We start from the raw sequence: 16,993 nt of genomic DNA, 5'->3' as shown, positions 1-16,993 counted from the left end.
TCTAGTGACAGAAATTAATGCCCAGATGAACAGGGAGAAAGAAAACAGTAGGCTAAGAGGGGAGAACTTTTAAGACTGAAACAGATATCACCTTATGCTAATAAAACTTCTTAGACACCATTTACAGAAGAGACAAAATAAATCTCTGCTCAGATAGGAAAGAACTGCATAGTAGTCTTTGGACACCACAGCCAATTAATTTCTGGAAACTGAAATGGAATTCCAAGATTAGCAAATTAATTCTGCAAGTGCACATAAAAAGGCACAAGGCTAATTTTCTCTTCTGGTGCCAATCCCAAGAGGACAATTTTAACAATCTGCTTAATCTCATAAATTAGCAGAAACAGTTGTCTTCTGTGATTATCAATTAAATAGATGTCAAGATGATACTATATATAGCATTTGCTTTTTCTCCTTTAGTCGAGGCAATGAAATTCTGCTGAAGAAAACTGGACTTTTCTAGGACAAGAAAACTAGTTAGGAGCCATCTCAACTTTGGCAAGCAATACTAGTGAAAAGTCTTCTATTTTGGTTTTCCTTTATTAATCAAAAGCTTTGTGTGAAACCATTTCAAGCACTGTGAGTAGCAGCGAATTGTCTGAGAAGTGAACATCCTAACAGCTGTTTCTAAATACATAGAAGCATATATGCCTTCTGCTGATCACGGTTCTTGATAAAATAATACTTGACTGCAAGGAACCATATAGATTTTATTGGATATTTCAAAACAGAATATTTCACTTTTAAAATATCACCAGCTTCACTGTTTCTTCCTTCCTTTTTTTTTTTTCTTTCTTTTAAAACAAGCACAAAGACACTCAAATTTTAACCTCCTATATTGTTTTACCCACACAGGAATTTAGCCAATCCCAAACCAAAATTAATATATCGCAGCTAGTTTTTTTTAAATGACATAGTACTGTCACCTCAATTTACTTAAAAGGCACTGTGGTAGAAAAATACTCAAGCAACTTCTCTTAGGAACATATCAAAAATTTTAAGTTGTGTTACAGTCTGAACTGATTTAAAAGCCTGTTGTTGCAAAAAGAAAGGAACCGCTTAATCTTACTCAAATCTGATATCTGCCATGCTGCTCACTGAGCAATCTCAGCTCACCATCCTGACAAAAGAAAAACACTTCCGGCTTCTCCATAATTTTGACATTTTGATATTACTCATGCTGGTATTCAGTAATAAGTGGAACTACTATACGGCTGATACAAATGTAAAAAAAAAAAAAAAAACAGTAGAGAAAAGAGAATAGGGGATGAGAAACATTCCTCTCCTCACCAAAGCAAACTGTTACATCAGCTCAAGCCATCTTATGCAACTTGGCAATCAAAACCTCCATGAAAAAAATCTGGCAGCAACTCTTGTATCTCCTGAAATAAGAGATACATGTGATATGTCTCAAGACCATATAAGAAACAAGTTCTGAAATCAAGCTTTAAATTTAACTTGCAGTTGTACCTGGGACATAGCTGACCAATTTGAATAGGGCACAGGGGGTGAAGGAGACTGGTATTTTGAACAGCCTGTTCTGAGCACACAGCTCACATGTTCTGCCTTTCTTAATTTGCCATCCATCCAGCTATAATACACCATATCAACTGGACCTGGCAACCACAGACAGAGATAACAGTAGATAACATCGGATTTGATAGGTCTCTGCAAGTAAAAAATTGTAAAGATAGACATCAAACAGCTAAAATAAAGTAATAATAATAAAAAAGAGAGAAAATCGCACTCTGCTGCCTTGAGCCCCCTCTAGTGTCATTTTTCAAGACCCGAGCCTTTTCCTTTACAGGTAATGGTGTTTTTTTACATGCTTTCTTGCAGAACCGCTCATAAGGCTTTCTCTCGAGTAACTGGTGATCATGTAAAAAGATTAACATGTTCTTCCTCAAGAGCTACTCTGTAAAAACACATTTTATGACAGTCAGGGTGGAGTTCAGGGAAAATTCAATCTGCGCAATTCATTGCTTGGGGTTCTTCAAGAAAGGTAGAAGCGGCCTCCAACATGCTCCAGGATCAGGAAAACGATTTACAAGAGCTGATCACTTTTCCATGCTTGAGAACTGTATATTCTGGTATTCAAGCCTCCAACTTTGCACAGGTGCAGCAGCTGGTTCAGAGCACTGAGCTGCTTCCCCAGCCCAGAGCAAGCAGGCTCCAAACGCAGGCGCTCTGTGCGGCAGCTGGCAGAGGGCACCGTACCCTTCTGAGGCCGAGAGGCCTGGCTGGCGGGGCCGGCGGGCACTCACTGCCGCGCTGCTCCACACCGATCCCAGTCAGCGCTTCAGGCCAACGCCAAACGGCAGCCCGCGACAGGCCTAAGGGCGAGCTCGGGCACTCTACACAACCAGCGGCATTGCAAAAGAAAAGAGGGTGTCTCGGAGCTCCACAAGCCACGATCGTGAATGCGCAGATGCTGACGATCGCCAGAGATGCTCAACGGAGGACAGGGTGGAAGGGCTGGGCCCGGCCCTAACCGGAGACAAAATGGTTCCCCCGACCTGGCGCGGAGCCGCTGGCCCTGGCCCCACACCCAGGTGCGGCCCGTGCCAAGCGTGGGCACCCTCTCCCCCAGCGCTACAGCGGACCGTACTCACTCTCTCTGGTGCGGCCACAACCACACAGGCACCCGGCGGCCGAGGAAAGGCCGAGTCAGTCGAGCCGACAAGGGGCCACCCCAGCGCAAGCACCGCCGAGCGCCTCTCGCCGCAACACAATGGCGGCAGCCTTGGCCCTGCGCTGCCGAACACAGGCCGGCCCAGCCCCCGCCCCGAGCGGCTCTCGCGAGAATTGCTGCACGAGTAGCGAGAGCACCGTCCATGGCTGTGGGAGCGGTTTGGGGAAGGGAGGAGGAGACTCGTCCGGCCGCTGCCTCGCTGTGGCGCAGCTCACCTCGCCCCGCTGCGCCAGGGCCCACCGCACCGTGCGTCATTTCATCCTGCCATGCTGGCACGCTGTGTGTCATCTCGCCGCGCTGCGCCTCTCTGAGCCACATATCATCTCATCTCCCCACACTATGGCACACGTCATCGTTCCTTGCTACACTACACCATACCTTGTCATGCTAGCACAGTTGGGGCAGTAGGAGCAGTCTCCACACAGACCATACAGTATCACAAAGGGACCCCAAGATTGTACTTAGTACTGCTCGCCTCGGTTGTTCAAGAGTTATAATTATGGCAATCTGCAAAATTTAGGTGAACTGAGAAGTTTAAACACTAAAGCCAGAATTTATTTCCATTTCTTGGAGAAACATTCACTGAGTGCAATTTTAATCAACCTCCAGGGGCAACATTCAGTCTTATCACTGCAACAAGAGTGTGACTTTTCTTCCTATGCTCCATATTCTTCCCAAATTCAGTCTTGCTTTATAAATGAATCTTCACTATCCACACTTGAGCAGCCTCATAGAGCGAAGGTTTGGTTTCAGTCCCTGAAGAACACAGTGCGATGGTTATACTGGAGGAAGCCTCCTCAGCCGCAAAGATATGGAAATGCCATTCATTTTAATTGTATTCAGACCAATTTTGTCCTCTTGAAGGTAATACAGTGGCAGATATTTGTACTTAAGGACAAAAGTTTGCTTGACCTTATCAAATCTAGAGATAATCTATCAAATTATGAAAATGCCAGCCTTTGCAAGATGATAAACAGATGATGTCTTCTGCTATCTTTGCAATCTACATACATGGTAGAGATCTCACACAGTTGCCTTTATGAACAAGGGCCTGAAGAAGGGTGGGTTTGCCTTTGGTCTCTGTCGTGCTAGTGCTATAAAGTCTAGGCTATCTGCCACTGCAGTCACAAATCTCAGCATTTTGGTAATCCAATACCCACCTGTCATCAGTCTAGTGCAGGACTTTCCTGAATTTCAACATCAGCCTAAATGTGGTTGCATTGTTGCAAGTTAAATAAAGGGTGTGCTTCTCTTTGGGAAAAAGAAAGAAGGAATGAAACAATAAGCAAGAAAACAAAACAAAACAAAACAAACCCGAAACACTTTGGCAGGGAGCTACACCACATACAGATTCAATGTGTGCGTGCCTAATAGCTCTGACAGATCTGGGACACGTATGAGTAAGACCAGCCAGGCTGGTTACAAACTAGCCAGGTGGCATCTCTAAATGGTAGGGACAGAGCTATGTTTAGCAGCTTCCTTCATCCTGTTACCCCTACATGCGTTTAAGTGTAGTGTTCCTTATGTTTGGGTTATAACTAGTTTGTTTATGAGTTCTCTTCCATAAAGAAACCATGGGCAAAGTACTGGTGAAATTGAGAGAGAGGAACAAGAGAGAGAAGCAACTTAATTAAACCTGGAAAAGGTTCTACTAGAAATAATTTCAATAGCAGAACTGTGGGGGAGAAAAAAAAAGCAACTTATCAAGTTAAGCTTAAAGGAAAATAGCCTGAGACAAAAAAGCAAAGATTATTACAAAAGGTGTAAAGAGTTGGGAAAGGCAGGCACTTTTCTGAATTTTATACGGCATTATTCTGGAGGCAAAAACTACTTCTGTTTTTTTTTTATTATTATTTTTGTTTTTGTTTGTTTTGTTTTGTTTTGTTTGCTTGAGGGCCTGCTGCCTTTCACTGACATGCCCGACACCATGTTTAATGAGTTTGGAAAAAGCTTGTCTACGGCAGTCCGAATTCTCCCTGCCAATATCATTTATTTGGCATATCTGTCCCTAGGGAAAGAAGACAGCTGGGAATGGGCTTCATGAATAATTCTAGCAGTAGCAGCTGTCCTTTTTTTCTGGTTAGCAAATAAGAACATAGCTCTAAAGTGTTAGACCTACTGTAAATCCAGTGCTTGAAGGAGGCATTCTATCTTTTAGTCACGCATCAGTCAACTATAGTTCACAAATCAAGTATTTCACATAGTGGTAGTCAAAATAATTGTGTGAATAAGGAGGGCAGACCATACAGCCCTCCTGTTGCAAGAACAAATCATGGCCACCAGTAAGGAAATCCATTATATTGTCCTTTTTATAAGAAAGTTAAAAGGTATAGAGGGTGAGCTTTGTCCACGTCAAAACTTCACAGCTGTTCATTCCAGTCTTGATAAGAAGAGAGTTCACTAGGAATGCTAAGGAACACATCCATGACATTAGCGGTGCCTGATGCAACGCATGATCTGTATTACTTGAAGGGTGATGCAATATCCTTTTAGTAACAACCTATGAACCAATTATTGGCTGTACTGTTGACATGACTTCATTCATCTTCTCAGGATAAAGACAAATTACACTGTTGTCTGAGTTCATAGAGTTACTTTTTTGTAAGTCTGGGTACTAGATCGGAAACCTCCCCTATAATGTTGCTACATTAAGTAAGTAAATTTGTTTAATCATAAGTGTATCATCTTGGGACAGGATAGATCTAATAATCAATATCACCACATTTCACAAAGACTGATTAGATTGTTACTCACTGCCAGAAGGGCACAATCTCGTGAATCTTAAATACAATTTGGGATTTGACTGAAGGAAAATGTAAAAAAAAAATTGGTTGATCATAACTGAAATTACAAAAGTTTATGTAATAATATGCTTTTAAGTGGCAAAGTAACAGGTGGAGGGTGCTTCTGTTTAATCATGTTGTTTAACCTTATCAAAGGCATGGAAGAAGGTAGATTCAAGACAGATTAATTGACAGTTACTATCTCAATTTGCCTATTGTCTCACAAAATCTGTTTTTCCTCAAGTGGCTGAGTTTCCCATAGCATCTCTTCTTAACTTTAGTGGAACATAATCTGAAATTGTGAGATACTATGAAGTTGGTGTCGTCCAGTTTTCACCTAACCATGTTTGAAAGTCATTCTTACAAGCAATTCACTTCTGATTATCATTTGGAAATAGACACTTTACAAATAATTTTCACATTTCTGCTCAGACTACAGGAATTTTATTAAAGAGTGCTGATATCTTTTTATGCCATTTAGATTTCATCCTGAATACTTCTTTTTTTTTTTTTTTAAACAAAGGTCTTCAAGCAGAGTCCTAAGGATTTTGACCCCCCTCTTGGTGAGAAACTGCAACTGGGATTTGGATCCAAATCAAGAAAAGATTTTTGGGTGTTCTTCACATACATAGTCCCAATTATTACAGTAACAAGTCTGGTTTGTAAAGCTGGAGACAGGAGGAAGAACTTCACGGGGAGCAGGAAGCACGCCCTAAACATAAGAGTCAAGAATCAGTCCACCTGACATTTGTTATGAAATACAGTTTAGGGAATACACTGTCTGCAGTATATGTGAAGCGTGGAAAGTGACTACAGAAAAAGAATAGGCTGAAGAACTTGCAGACAACCAAAACCCATGACATCTTAAATCATCATTTTACTACTTCCTTTTACTTCTTTTTTTCTGCATAGAAAAGTTACTTTAGGTTGTATGCAGACTTGCTCCCTTGCCTGTATTGTATAAGCTAAAATAAGTAGTGTAGGAACAGTTCCTACAAAAGATTTATTAAAGGTTATCTTCAATTCTTGGGCCATGGTTTTCTTCTTTGCGTTGTACTCCAACAGCAGATTCCAACATGCAGGACAGTTATTGACCATGACACTAAAATGTTGTCTACGTCCTCTGGCAGACTGGAAGCCAAAGGGGATGAGTTACGGGATTGTTCTTGGTCGACTTCCTAAATCACAAGGGCAGCACCATCTGAATTGGTTCCCAATATATTACATAAAAAGGCAAATTATGACACGGAAAAAAAAAAACAACAACAACAACAAAAAACCTACAGAGTTCATGAGTTCATGCTAGGCTGCCTACAGTAAGTACTGCACAAAAAGGAAGACTCCTGAAAGTGGACTATAACCTAGAAAGTTGTCCTTGGAAGCCAGATCTAAATCACTGTACACAACTTAAGCAAACCTTCTAAAGTGATGACTGTGAAGGGCTCATTCTAGCCATCCAAACTGCAAAGAAACTAGAAATTATATCCGCACTCCTTCCTACCCCCACACCCTCCAAAAAAGAAAAGAATTTATTATAGAGACAAAAGAATTTTGAACAGATATAGTCTTAAAGAAACTATTGCAATTCTGCCAGTGAGAAACAGTCCATGATTCTATTAAAAATAATATTCCACTTATCAAAACATATGCCTAGCTTTTACAATACAGACTTTTGAATATAATAATTTATGTAAGGTATGGACAAAATCATTGCTTTGAAGCTTTTGATATGGGAAGCTAATTTGAATAAAAGTTTTCATATGGAAAAATTGAAACTGAAATCATTTTGGCTCCAGTTTTGTGGGATGAAGCATTGCAGTGCATGCCCACTTTAGAAAGGTTTCGTTTTTTCTTCACCGTACAGATCTACAGTTATGTTTTTGGCATCTGGGAAAAAAATGTTGTTCGTTGTTCCTGATAATTCATCTTCCTTTTAATCATAAAAATACTTATTTAATTTTGCCACCAGTTTATTTTAATCAGGAAAGTTAATGAATAGCATCTGTTCTTGCTTTGCAGGAGTGTGAATAAGAGTATTTATAGCATGTAAGTAAACAAAAGTTGTAACCTAGTAACACTTTAGGTAGAGAAACAAAAGGTACCTATACCTTTAGTTTTGTTTTTTAATTTTGAAATATAGATGTAGACTACAGGTACATTTTCTATGGATTCTTCTAATTTCAAACTGAAAAAAAAGCCATCTTAAAAGTTACAAGACAGTATTCTAGAAATTTTAAAGATTGCTTTGATTCCACTCTATAAAAAGGGTTGGTTCCTTACCATTTATTTACTGCAGGTCCTATCTCTGGATTTTTAATATTGAAGAAAGCAGTGATGTTTCATACAAGTCTGAAGGATATCTAATGCTTTATACTTCTCTCCATATAGCCCATTTAAATTAAAAACATTGATCAAGATGCTTCTGTCAGTTTCTCTTCTCGAGTGACCTGTGCTCTCTAATTCCTTTCTGTGGAACAATTAGTCTTTTCCCCAAAGTTGAGGCAAATTTGAAGAGAGGCAAAAATAAACATAAATAAAAAACAATCCTTCAAAACTAAGACGATTCTCAATAGACAAAAAGAAGCACAACTACCTTTCCCCTTTCCAATAGCTTTTATTATATATACATATATATATATATATATATATATGTCTTAAAAGCTATCTATAAGCCCACACCATGTATAAAAAAAAAAAAAATAGAAGTGAAACTTTATCTGGAACCATACATATGGATTGATTCATATTTTATATAGATTAATATGCATATAAAATAGTGGAAAGTTGCAAAATATTTTAGAGAATATAGACATATCTTCTGTCTTCTCTCTGTTCGTCCTTTCTGTGTTGATGCCTTCAGACAGAGAGAGCATCTGATGTCCACAGGTTGTCAGAGTGCAGAAGGCAGTATACTTCTGTCATTATTTCCACAGCAGAGCAGTGAAAAGTTAAACGTCTGGTTATTGTCTTTTAGGAAGAAAGCTTTCCTGTTGAAAAACTAAGAAAACCTGGGTAGTTTTAAGATACCCTTCTACATGTATTACTTATAAGAATCAAATAATTGCACAAAACAACACAGATATTTACATAAGCATATGGGACTACAAAATACATTCAGACCAGAGTAATGGTAAGATTAAGATTTTTCTACTGAGGATATAATGTAAGTAGAGTCGGTAGAGTACAATGTTTTGCTACTATGTTGAGAATGAAACGGAATCCAGAAAAACAGATGATTATTGTTATTGTGTTTCTACTGATTAGTTAAAGCAGAGAAGGAAGTGGGAGGAGCAAAGTATCAGAGATTAATATATCCATGTACAGAAAACAAGGAAATCACTATGCTTTTTCTGCAATTGAAATACAAGCAATAGAGTTGTAAAATAATAATTTGTATTTATTTACTTATTTTCCTTCATTTGCATTTTGTCCATCATCTTTATGTCCAGGAACAAATAAGTATGATTAAACAGAAGACATTTTCAACTGCTGGTGAGACCTTACTTGTCTGTTGCTCTTGCCATACCAGGTGAACACAGTACTAATTCTTTATTGAAGTTTAATTAAGAAAAGTATGAACACATTTAGTCTTGGTGTGCACTTTAGAAAATGAGAGACACCAAATATTGGACTTGTAGCCCAGAGTTTCAAAAGAGCCAAAATAGCTGATGACACACATCTTCAGTTTTAATTCTTATCTACAGGTGCAGGTTGATACTAGAAGTTATCCTTTCTTCCTTAGGTGCCTTTAATGGTCAAGCAAGAACATAACTGTTGTTATGTTTCCTGATTTATTTTCTGAAAATCTGCTAGAAGTAAATTATCTGAAGCTGACTTCTGGGTTTATGTAATTTAACTCAGAGACTTGCTTTGACCTTCATATAAATGCTCTATTTTATTTTTACTATTCCCTATACGAGAGAGTCCATAGCACACTGCTATTATAAAATGACTTTCTGGGTCTTTGACAGCATTCAGTGTGAAGCCAAGATAATTTGCTTGTATTAGATTTTATGCTAGGTAACTAGTGCCAGGTAGAAGGCATTTGTTCATGTGTTTCTGTGTGACTTGGAAGGGAGATCTATAAATAAGGAAGTCTTGAGACCATAGACAGAAACGGGTTATAATAGTTGGGGTGCCTAATGAAGGGGAAATACCAAGGCATAGGATATACATGCAGTAATTTCCACATTTCCTGTAATAACTGATAAAGCTCAGTACAACGTAATGTATGACGCTGCATCTATTCTTCCATCTGTCTAAAATGAGTGTGACTGAAATAAAAAGTGCAATATGTATCCCAGCCCTGGCACTATTAGGCTGCAATGCTGACCTGATAGTTCTGAAAAGAAACAGAGCATCTAGCGTTCTGTTCCCATACACATGTGCAATAATACTTGAATATTGAAAAATTACTGCAGTCTATGAGAGCTTAGCATGGCCACTGGCTATGGTCTCTCCAATAGCGGTGCTGTCTTAGCAAAACAGTTTGTCTTGGCATTAGCTATGGATATACTATTACTCAATGACAGTTAGACAGCTCTGCTCAGCCATTCACTATTGGGAAGCTTTTGGCATCTTCCATTTAAGGGGATTTTCAGGGATAAATATGGAGGAGCTGGCTCTACATTTATGATCCATTTATATTAAATATGTATCTTTCATCTCCTAATTATGCAAAGGAAGCAGAGGTAGTTATTGCCTCTGTCCTTATGTGAAAATCAGCCTGACTGTGAGGCATAGAGGATAGCTGCCTGATCTTGCAGTGCTTCTGGCGTTACACCAGTGCGGAACACACACAGAGAATTTCTACACAGATTCCAGCAGAGAAACACTTGGAAGTAGTGCAGTGTCTTATGTTTGCAATGTTGTTGTCATATGTTCTGCACTTTTTTTTTTAAGAGGTTGAAATGCATATGAGGATCAATGATGGGAAAGAAGAATTCTTACAAATTGAATTATTAACTTGTTGGCAGAATATAGTCTTTTTTTATAATATGCTAGTCACAAGTCTTCAAGGGCATATGCAAAACTAAATAAATAACCAAATATTTTTAAACAATGTCTCAGAGTCCCTTCTTTCAGCAAGGGACTTAGTGTCCCTTATTTTCAGCAGACTTCAATGGGTCTTAATTATGCTTGGTTTTTTTGAACTTTGGGGATATGGCTTACATCTTGTAGTAACAGTACGACAGTTGGCTTTGCATTGTGTGAAAAAAAATATCCTTTTGTTTTGAACGTGCTCTCTAATAATTAAATTTGATATTTTTTAGTTCTTGTATGAAGAGAAATAGCAAATAACTGTTTCCTTTACAAGCCCTGACTTTATAGATGCCTCATCTCCATGTTTTATCTTTTCTAAGTTAAAAGGTTCTAATCTATTTTTCAATTATTAAGTTCTTCTGTATTTTTTTCTTTCAATGTTTTGGCCCTACAGTATCAAGATTCAAGAGGAGCAACGAGTACAGATTACTCAGGATGCAGATATAGTATGGATTCATAGTGCTATAGGAAAAGGAGAGAGAGGAAACAAAACGTAGTATAAAATTTTCTTTTCTCACAATGTCTGATGTCAGAAAAATATCTTTACTTTTCTCACAAAGTCTGATGTTACATAGCTGTCAGGGATTTCACTACGGCACGTTAAAAGCACCTTCATCAAACACTGAGCTATGGAACAATCTCACGACATGCTGAACTCCCAGAATTTCAACTATTTTAGTTCAAGTCCCTCTCTTGAAACATGTGGGGCCCAACTGGAATTTAATTTTGTGCATCTGGCAGCAAGAGTCAAGCTTACAAAAGGTAAAACTAAACAAACAAATAATAATAAAAAACCCCTGCTAATCTTTTTTTTCTTTGTCTGGAATTGACTTTTCTGTAAAGTTATTTATGTATTTGCTGTTCTGCAACTGCATGTAAATATAGATGCTTCTGCAAATACAGTACAACTCCATAGCCTCTTTGCATGCACAACATAGGCATCTTTAATTCTCCTGCAGTGATACAGATTCAATAGCACAACTAGCACACAGGCAATACTTTTAGTGTAGAGTGCCTTAGCAACAATGTTTTTAATTCATCTGGAGATGGGGATAGTGACCTCCACTGCTTACTGAATAGCATAACAATTAAATAACTTTATTACTTTTATGCCTCTTAGTGAATCTGGATCTTGGTGCCTAGAAGGAATGAATGCAGATTCAAAATCTATAGTCAGTGTTATATGGCCTTTTCATTTAAGGCAAGTTTGTGTGAAATTTGGGAAACTTGAAACAAATTGGACTTCCTTCCTAATAATATTTCTAAAATCACTGAGTGTTTGATATATAGCCCGTCCTAAAAAAAACCAAAAAACAAAAAACTTTTTTTGTGTTCATGCTGCCTTGATCAAACAAAGGCAAATTTGTATGTGCTCATTTCTTTTTCAATTATTCTAGTGTATCTAACCCTTATTCACATGGCTGAGGCAAGCGGAGAGTGATAGTACACTTTCCTCTTCATTTTACGCAAACAGGTAGATGATCTGGAGAGAACTTAAGGGCTTCAGTCTGGCTTTTAAGCAGCTGTGGACAGGGTAGAGCTTCAAGAGTATAATTTTGCATTTTTTGGCTTTAAATATCAAATATATTTTAAAAGTTTTCTATTTTTTTTTTGATTTTTTAAATAGTAAACTATTATTTATATATATATATATATATATACACACAATGTATATTTTGTATTGCCAATATATAACATCACATTCATAAGAAAGACTAAAAATAATTATATATTACATTTTTAATCATATTCTTAATATATTTTTTCAGTGCTTTTTAACTTTCTCATTTGTAGAGCTAAGGACTACAAACCTATATTTTTCCTAAAGTTGTCACAGGAGGATTTGGCTACAAGCTGTGACAATAAGGACCTACCACAGTAAGAAGTATCTGCTTTCTTTGCAAAAGTCAGTTGGGTAGATGAGCACTAAAATGTTAGTGGGACAGTCACATTTTTCTAACTATTGTTGAAATTATTCTTATTGTTAACATTAAAGCTGTTAATGTTTTGACTGCTGGTTTAGCTATAGCTAGCAGAAAGTCATAGAAAGAAAAGGTATAGAAGACTATTAGCATTTTCACTCCCCCTTAAAGATTTAAATAATAAAAAAGCCCTAAAAATGTAACCAGTTATACTTCTAAAACAACCAAATGTGGGAGAAAATGTTCCTACAATAGAAGAAGCTCTCACACACTGAAAGTCCCGCTGGTAGGGACTTATTTAGAAGACGTTTGCGTGAATGCTGTGCTGAAAAAAATGTGGAATTTAAGCTGCTGTTAAATGCAGATAAAGGTCAAAGATCATGATCTCTAGAAACCATTGTTTGCAATATTTCGAACTTCCTTTATGCACAGGAGGAATGTGCATGGCAAAAAGTAGAAAAAAAAAACAGTGCAAAATAAGCTTTTATTGGGTTTCCAAGATACTTACTGCTGATGCAAGATACGTAAGATACTTACTGCTGCTAACAAAGACTAGCATGCAAATGCGTTTGAAATTTGGACACAGACAACTGTGGAAAAGAACTGCAGTGTGGTCTTACATCAACTGGCCTTCGGGAAAATTATATATCAGGTTTTTTTTTGTTGTTGTTGGGAAGTTTCTCTTTCACTACTGTAACTGCTTTTCCTAGAAGTTCATTCTTAGTATGTGTAAACTATATTTTTAATTATCATTTACAAATGTGCTAAATATTACAGAAATGATGGTTCATACATGTTAACTGGCCTGTTCCATCTGATTTTATCATAAAATGCAAACGTTTTTACCTGCATTGTTGGAGAAAGGGAATAGCACTTCCCACAGCATATTTTTCACCTTGTCTCTTAAAAAATGAACATACATATTATGTTTTGCTTTTTTTTTTTTTTTGTCATGTATCCTGCAATGAATCACAGAAATGTGTTTTGGATTTGACTTGTGCAGATACAGACATTCTATCATTCTTTTCACATTTTAGAAAAACTAAGATGAATATGGCATTTGATAGTAGAACGATTGGTGTTATGCTGGGATTAGTTCTGCAAACTTCACTTAAACGGATGTTACTGGCATTCTCTAAATTACAGTCTGAGACAATAATTTTCCTATATATTAAATCTCACTTCTGAATCATATCCTTTCTGGAAGTAACTTCTGACCATATCAATATCTCCTTGAAACTTCTGTGACTGAAGTACTGACAAAATTAATACATGTACTGAGCACTCCATATGATCAGAATTTATAGATAGGGGATGTTTTCTGTCCTGAATTCAACCTTGGAAAATCTTTCGGCAACCCAGACTTAAGTATCATTACAAATATAGTGAGAAGTGTTTCTGTTCATAGCATGAAACTTTCTGCATATGTAACCCCTCTCTCACACAACGAATCACAGCTTGTTTTGTAAGTGAAAGGAGAATTCAGCCTGCTACTCATAATAGCTGTGAGAGAGAATATAAAAGTGAACAGAAGACTGTTCTCTAGTGAAATTTCTTTCAGAGCTAGATGTAAATTAACAATGAGCTAATTCCAAGGTCTATATTGTTTCAGTAAATATTTATGCATTAAGAATTTTAAGAGTTTGTGAACCTTTCTGCATCAAAGAGCCTTAAGAGCAAAAACAATGGGATTACATAGGACAAAATACTATCAAGAGGCAAGATTTCGGTTGGTCAATGCATACATGCATTTTGAATCTAAAAAACAGGAACACTCCTTTCCCCCTGCCAAAAAAAAAAAAAAAAAAAAAAAAAAGTTTTGGCCCTGTTTGTACAAACATATCATACATCAGAAATTTGCAATTTCTCTGGGACTAATATTGCTCCTATATGACAGCAGTGTGGGAATATTACCTTTCCATTATCAAAGAAAATTACATATTATCAGGTGAGGATAAGGCTAATTCATAGGTAGCATTGCCTGTATCAGGCTTACTCCCCACTCTTAAATCACTTGTTGCTGTAAAGGTTCCCATACAATTTTAAAACAGCCAAGACAAATGTTATCCCCAAATGAATGGATATATGACTTTTTACAGCAATTTTTTAGTCAGTACATGTTGAATATTTATTTGGACTTGGCTTCGGGTTATGCTATGAGCAAAATGAGTATATGGGGAGGGTCGCATTTCACCAGAACAACACACTTATGCTATAATACTTACAGTATAACAACATAGTATAAGCACTTTTGTGTTTTGTGTTTCCTAATTTAAGCCTCTTCCCTTCAACCTAGGCCAAATTGATTAACCTCACTTTTGCTAGGGGCAAAAAGCGCTCATTGGTAGTTTAGTGAAGCTGAGCTGATAAGAAGTTAAATTGCAATAATTTGAGCTTCCATCTTCTTCTAGTTATCTTTATGATACAGTCCTGTGCTACCACAAGCTGATCTCTGTGAGGACTGGCACAATCCTTCCCGCCTACCTCTGCCCAGATCTGTTCAAACGCACACGTACTTTGTTGCGGAAGTTTTCTCCATTAGAGCTCCCTCTGTATCTAGAGCTCAGCTTCCCCAAGTACCCAAGGCTGTTGCTCTTCTGGAATGGCTGAACAGCTCAGAGACCTTCTCCACCTAGACACAGTAGATTTGTGTGGATTTTAAAAGGTCATTTTTGCTCTTAACTCCTCTAACAGATCAGTACTAGTACTGACTACAAAATACAGCAACCACAGACAGTTGTTTAAGACCACTAGGTGGGGTTCTAAACAACAACCTATTTGTGTAATTTCTTGGGTTTTACTGAAAACAATGGTTACGGAAACAATACACCGCCCAAATCCAATCTCCAGTAAAGAAAGAAAATAACAGTATATTAACAAAATAGTAATAATTTCACAAGAAATCAATAGTAGACTTTTCTTCTACCTTCATTTAGGAATCAGGATTTTAAGATAAATTTTTGTTTACTCCATGTTCAATAAGCCTATTGCAAAATCACACAATAACATTTGTTTTTTGTTTTTGCATCTCAGTATACATTTTCCTCACTGATATAACATGTTTTTCCCCCATCGTTGTATCATTCATTAGCACCAGTTAACACAGTAACATGGATTGCTGAAATTACTAACCAGAAAAACATGAAAAAACAGAAAAAAAATACTTTGATGTAGTCGTATTTTTTATTTCTTTTGTGGGGAAAAAATATTCATCTGACAAGTCCTTTGCTCTGCAAAGGAATACATTTAAATGATTTTATAACCAAATTCTTACTGATTAGCTGCATCCCAGCTATGTACAAAGAGGGGCAAAGAGACCACACGTTAAGACAAACTATACTCTCTCAATGCAAATACTTTCCAACTACTTTTAAATACCTTTGAGAAAAGGGTTTGTTGCAAAACATTATACTACTTTGTTGTGCAATTTATGCATTCTTTTTGAATTTAATGTGAGAAACAAAGCCACTTTTTATATTGTTCAAATGACTGAGGGCATAAAGTGTCCATTTTCTCTTTTAATAAATTTACTTCTTTTTTGTCTCTCTTGCAAATAAAACATGTATCCACATTTCTGCTAGCAAAATCACCAGTTTCTTTTTTTTATATGTCATTATTGATGTTGAAGTTTCTTTTAACATTATAGCAGAGATTTCCTAACCAGTAACAAACATGGTAGCTCATTATTTCCTTCTTGTCTTTTCAGTCTCAATGAATTAAGCATTGCCCAGTTTTCAAATTTGTTACAGGTTTTTGAACTGCCCACTGCTTCATCTTCAAGATTATCAGTGTTCTCAGGTCAGGCCGTAATAAAAGAGCTTAGCATATTGCTGTTCAGTATCAAATATACAAGTAATATTGTAGATCCAGTAAGAAAATTGTTTTGCATTTGAGGAAGTGTAGGTTGAACGATGGATTATTTCTTCTCTATGAAATTAAAAACTCTGTTTTCACATCTATCTCTAGAAAATAATGTAACGGTCTGAGACAAACAGCTTATATTTTTATGATTACATAACATAACAGTTTACTTACGTTTACTGTGCAGACTTACAGACTTTAGTCTCCTTCTCACACGTTTAGGTTCCTATGATTACACTGACATGATTAAATTTAGAATATGTTTTCTTTGTTTGGAAGGTGTCGCTTAGCTTCTGCATTATTGTTACCTGCAAAGATAAAAAACAAATATGGTAAGAAGTGCTATGTGCTCATCATTTAAGACACATTTGTGCCTGAACTGTTGAGAGATTAATATAAAAACAGTACTGCTTAAAAAATATACAAACGAACAAAAAACCCAATGGCCTGCATTTATCAGATAGCTTTAAATAGTATAAATAGTTAAGTGCAATGTTTACTTTACGATAAAGACAAATAATTACCCAAATAACTATGCAAAAAGAGTAACTGCAATGAACAGTTATTACGGTCCTGAATCTGATAAAGATACTGACCATTAAAATAAAATTAAAAAAAAGGCAACTAGAACAGAACTGACTTGGCATATTGCCCTCTTCCAGCATTTCTTTTTCCAGAAATTACCTGGGCAA

This window comes from Tinamus guttatus, unplaced genomic scaffold, assembly GCF_059628265.1.
Source record: "Tinamus guttatus ecotype Peru unplaced genomic scaffold, ASM5962826v1 Tinamus_guttatus_pri_ptg000073l, whole genome shotgun sequence".
Taxonomy (NCBI): Eukaryota; Metazoa; Chordata; class Aves; order Tinamiformes; family Tinamidae; genus Tinamus; species Tinamus guttatus.
Note: the sequence above shows the minus strand (reverse complement) of the source record.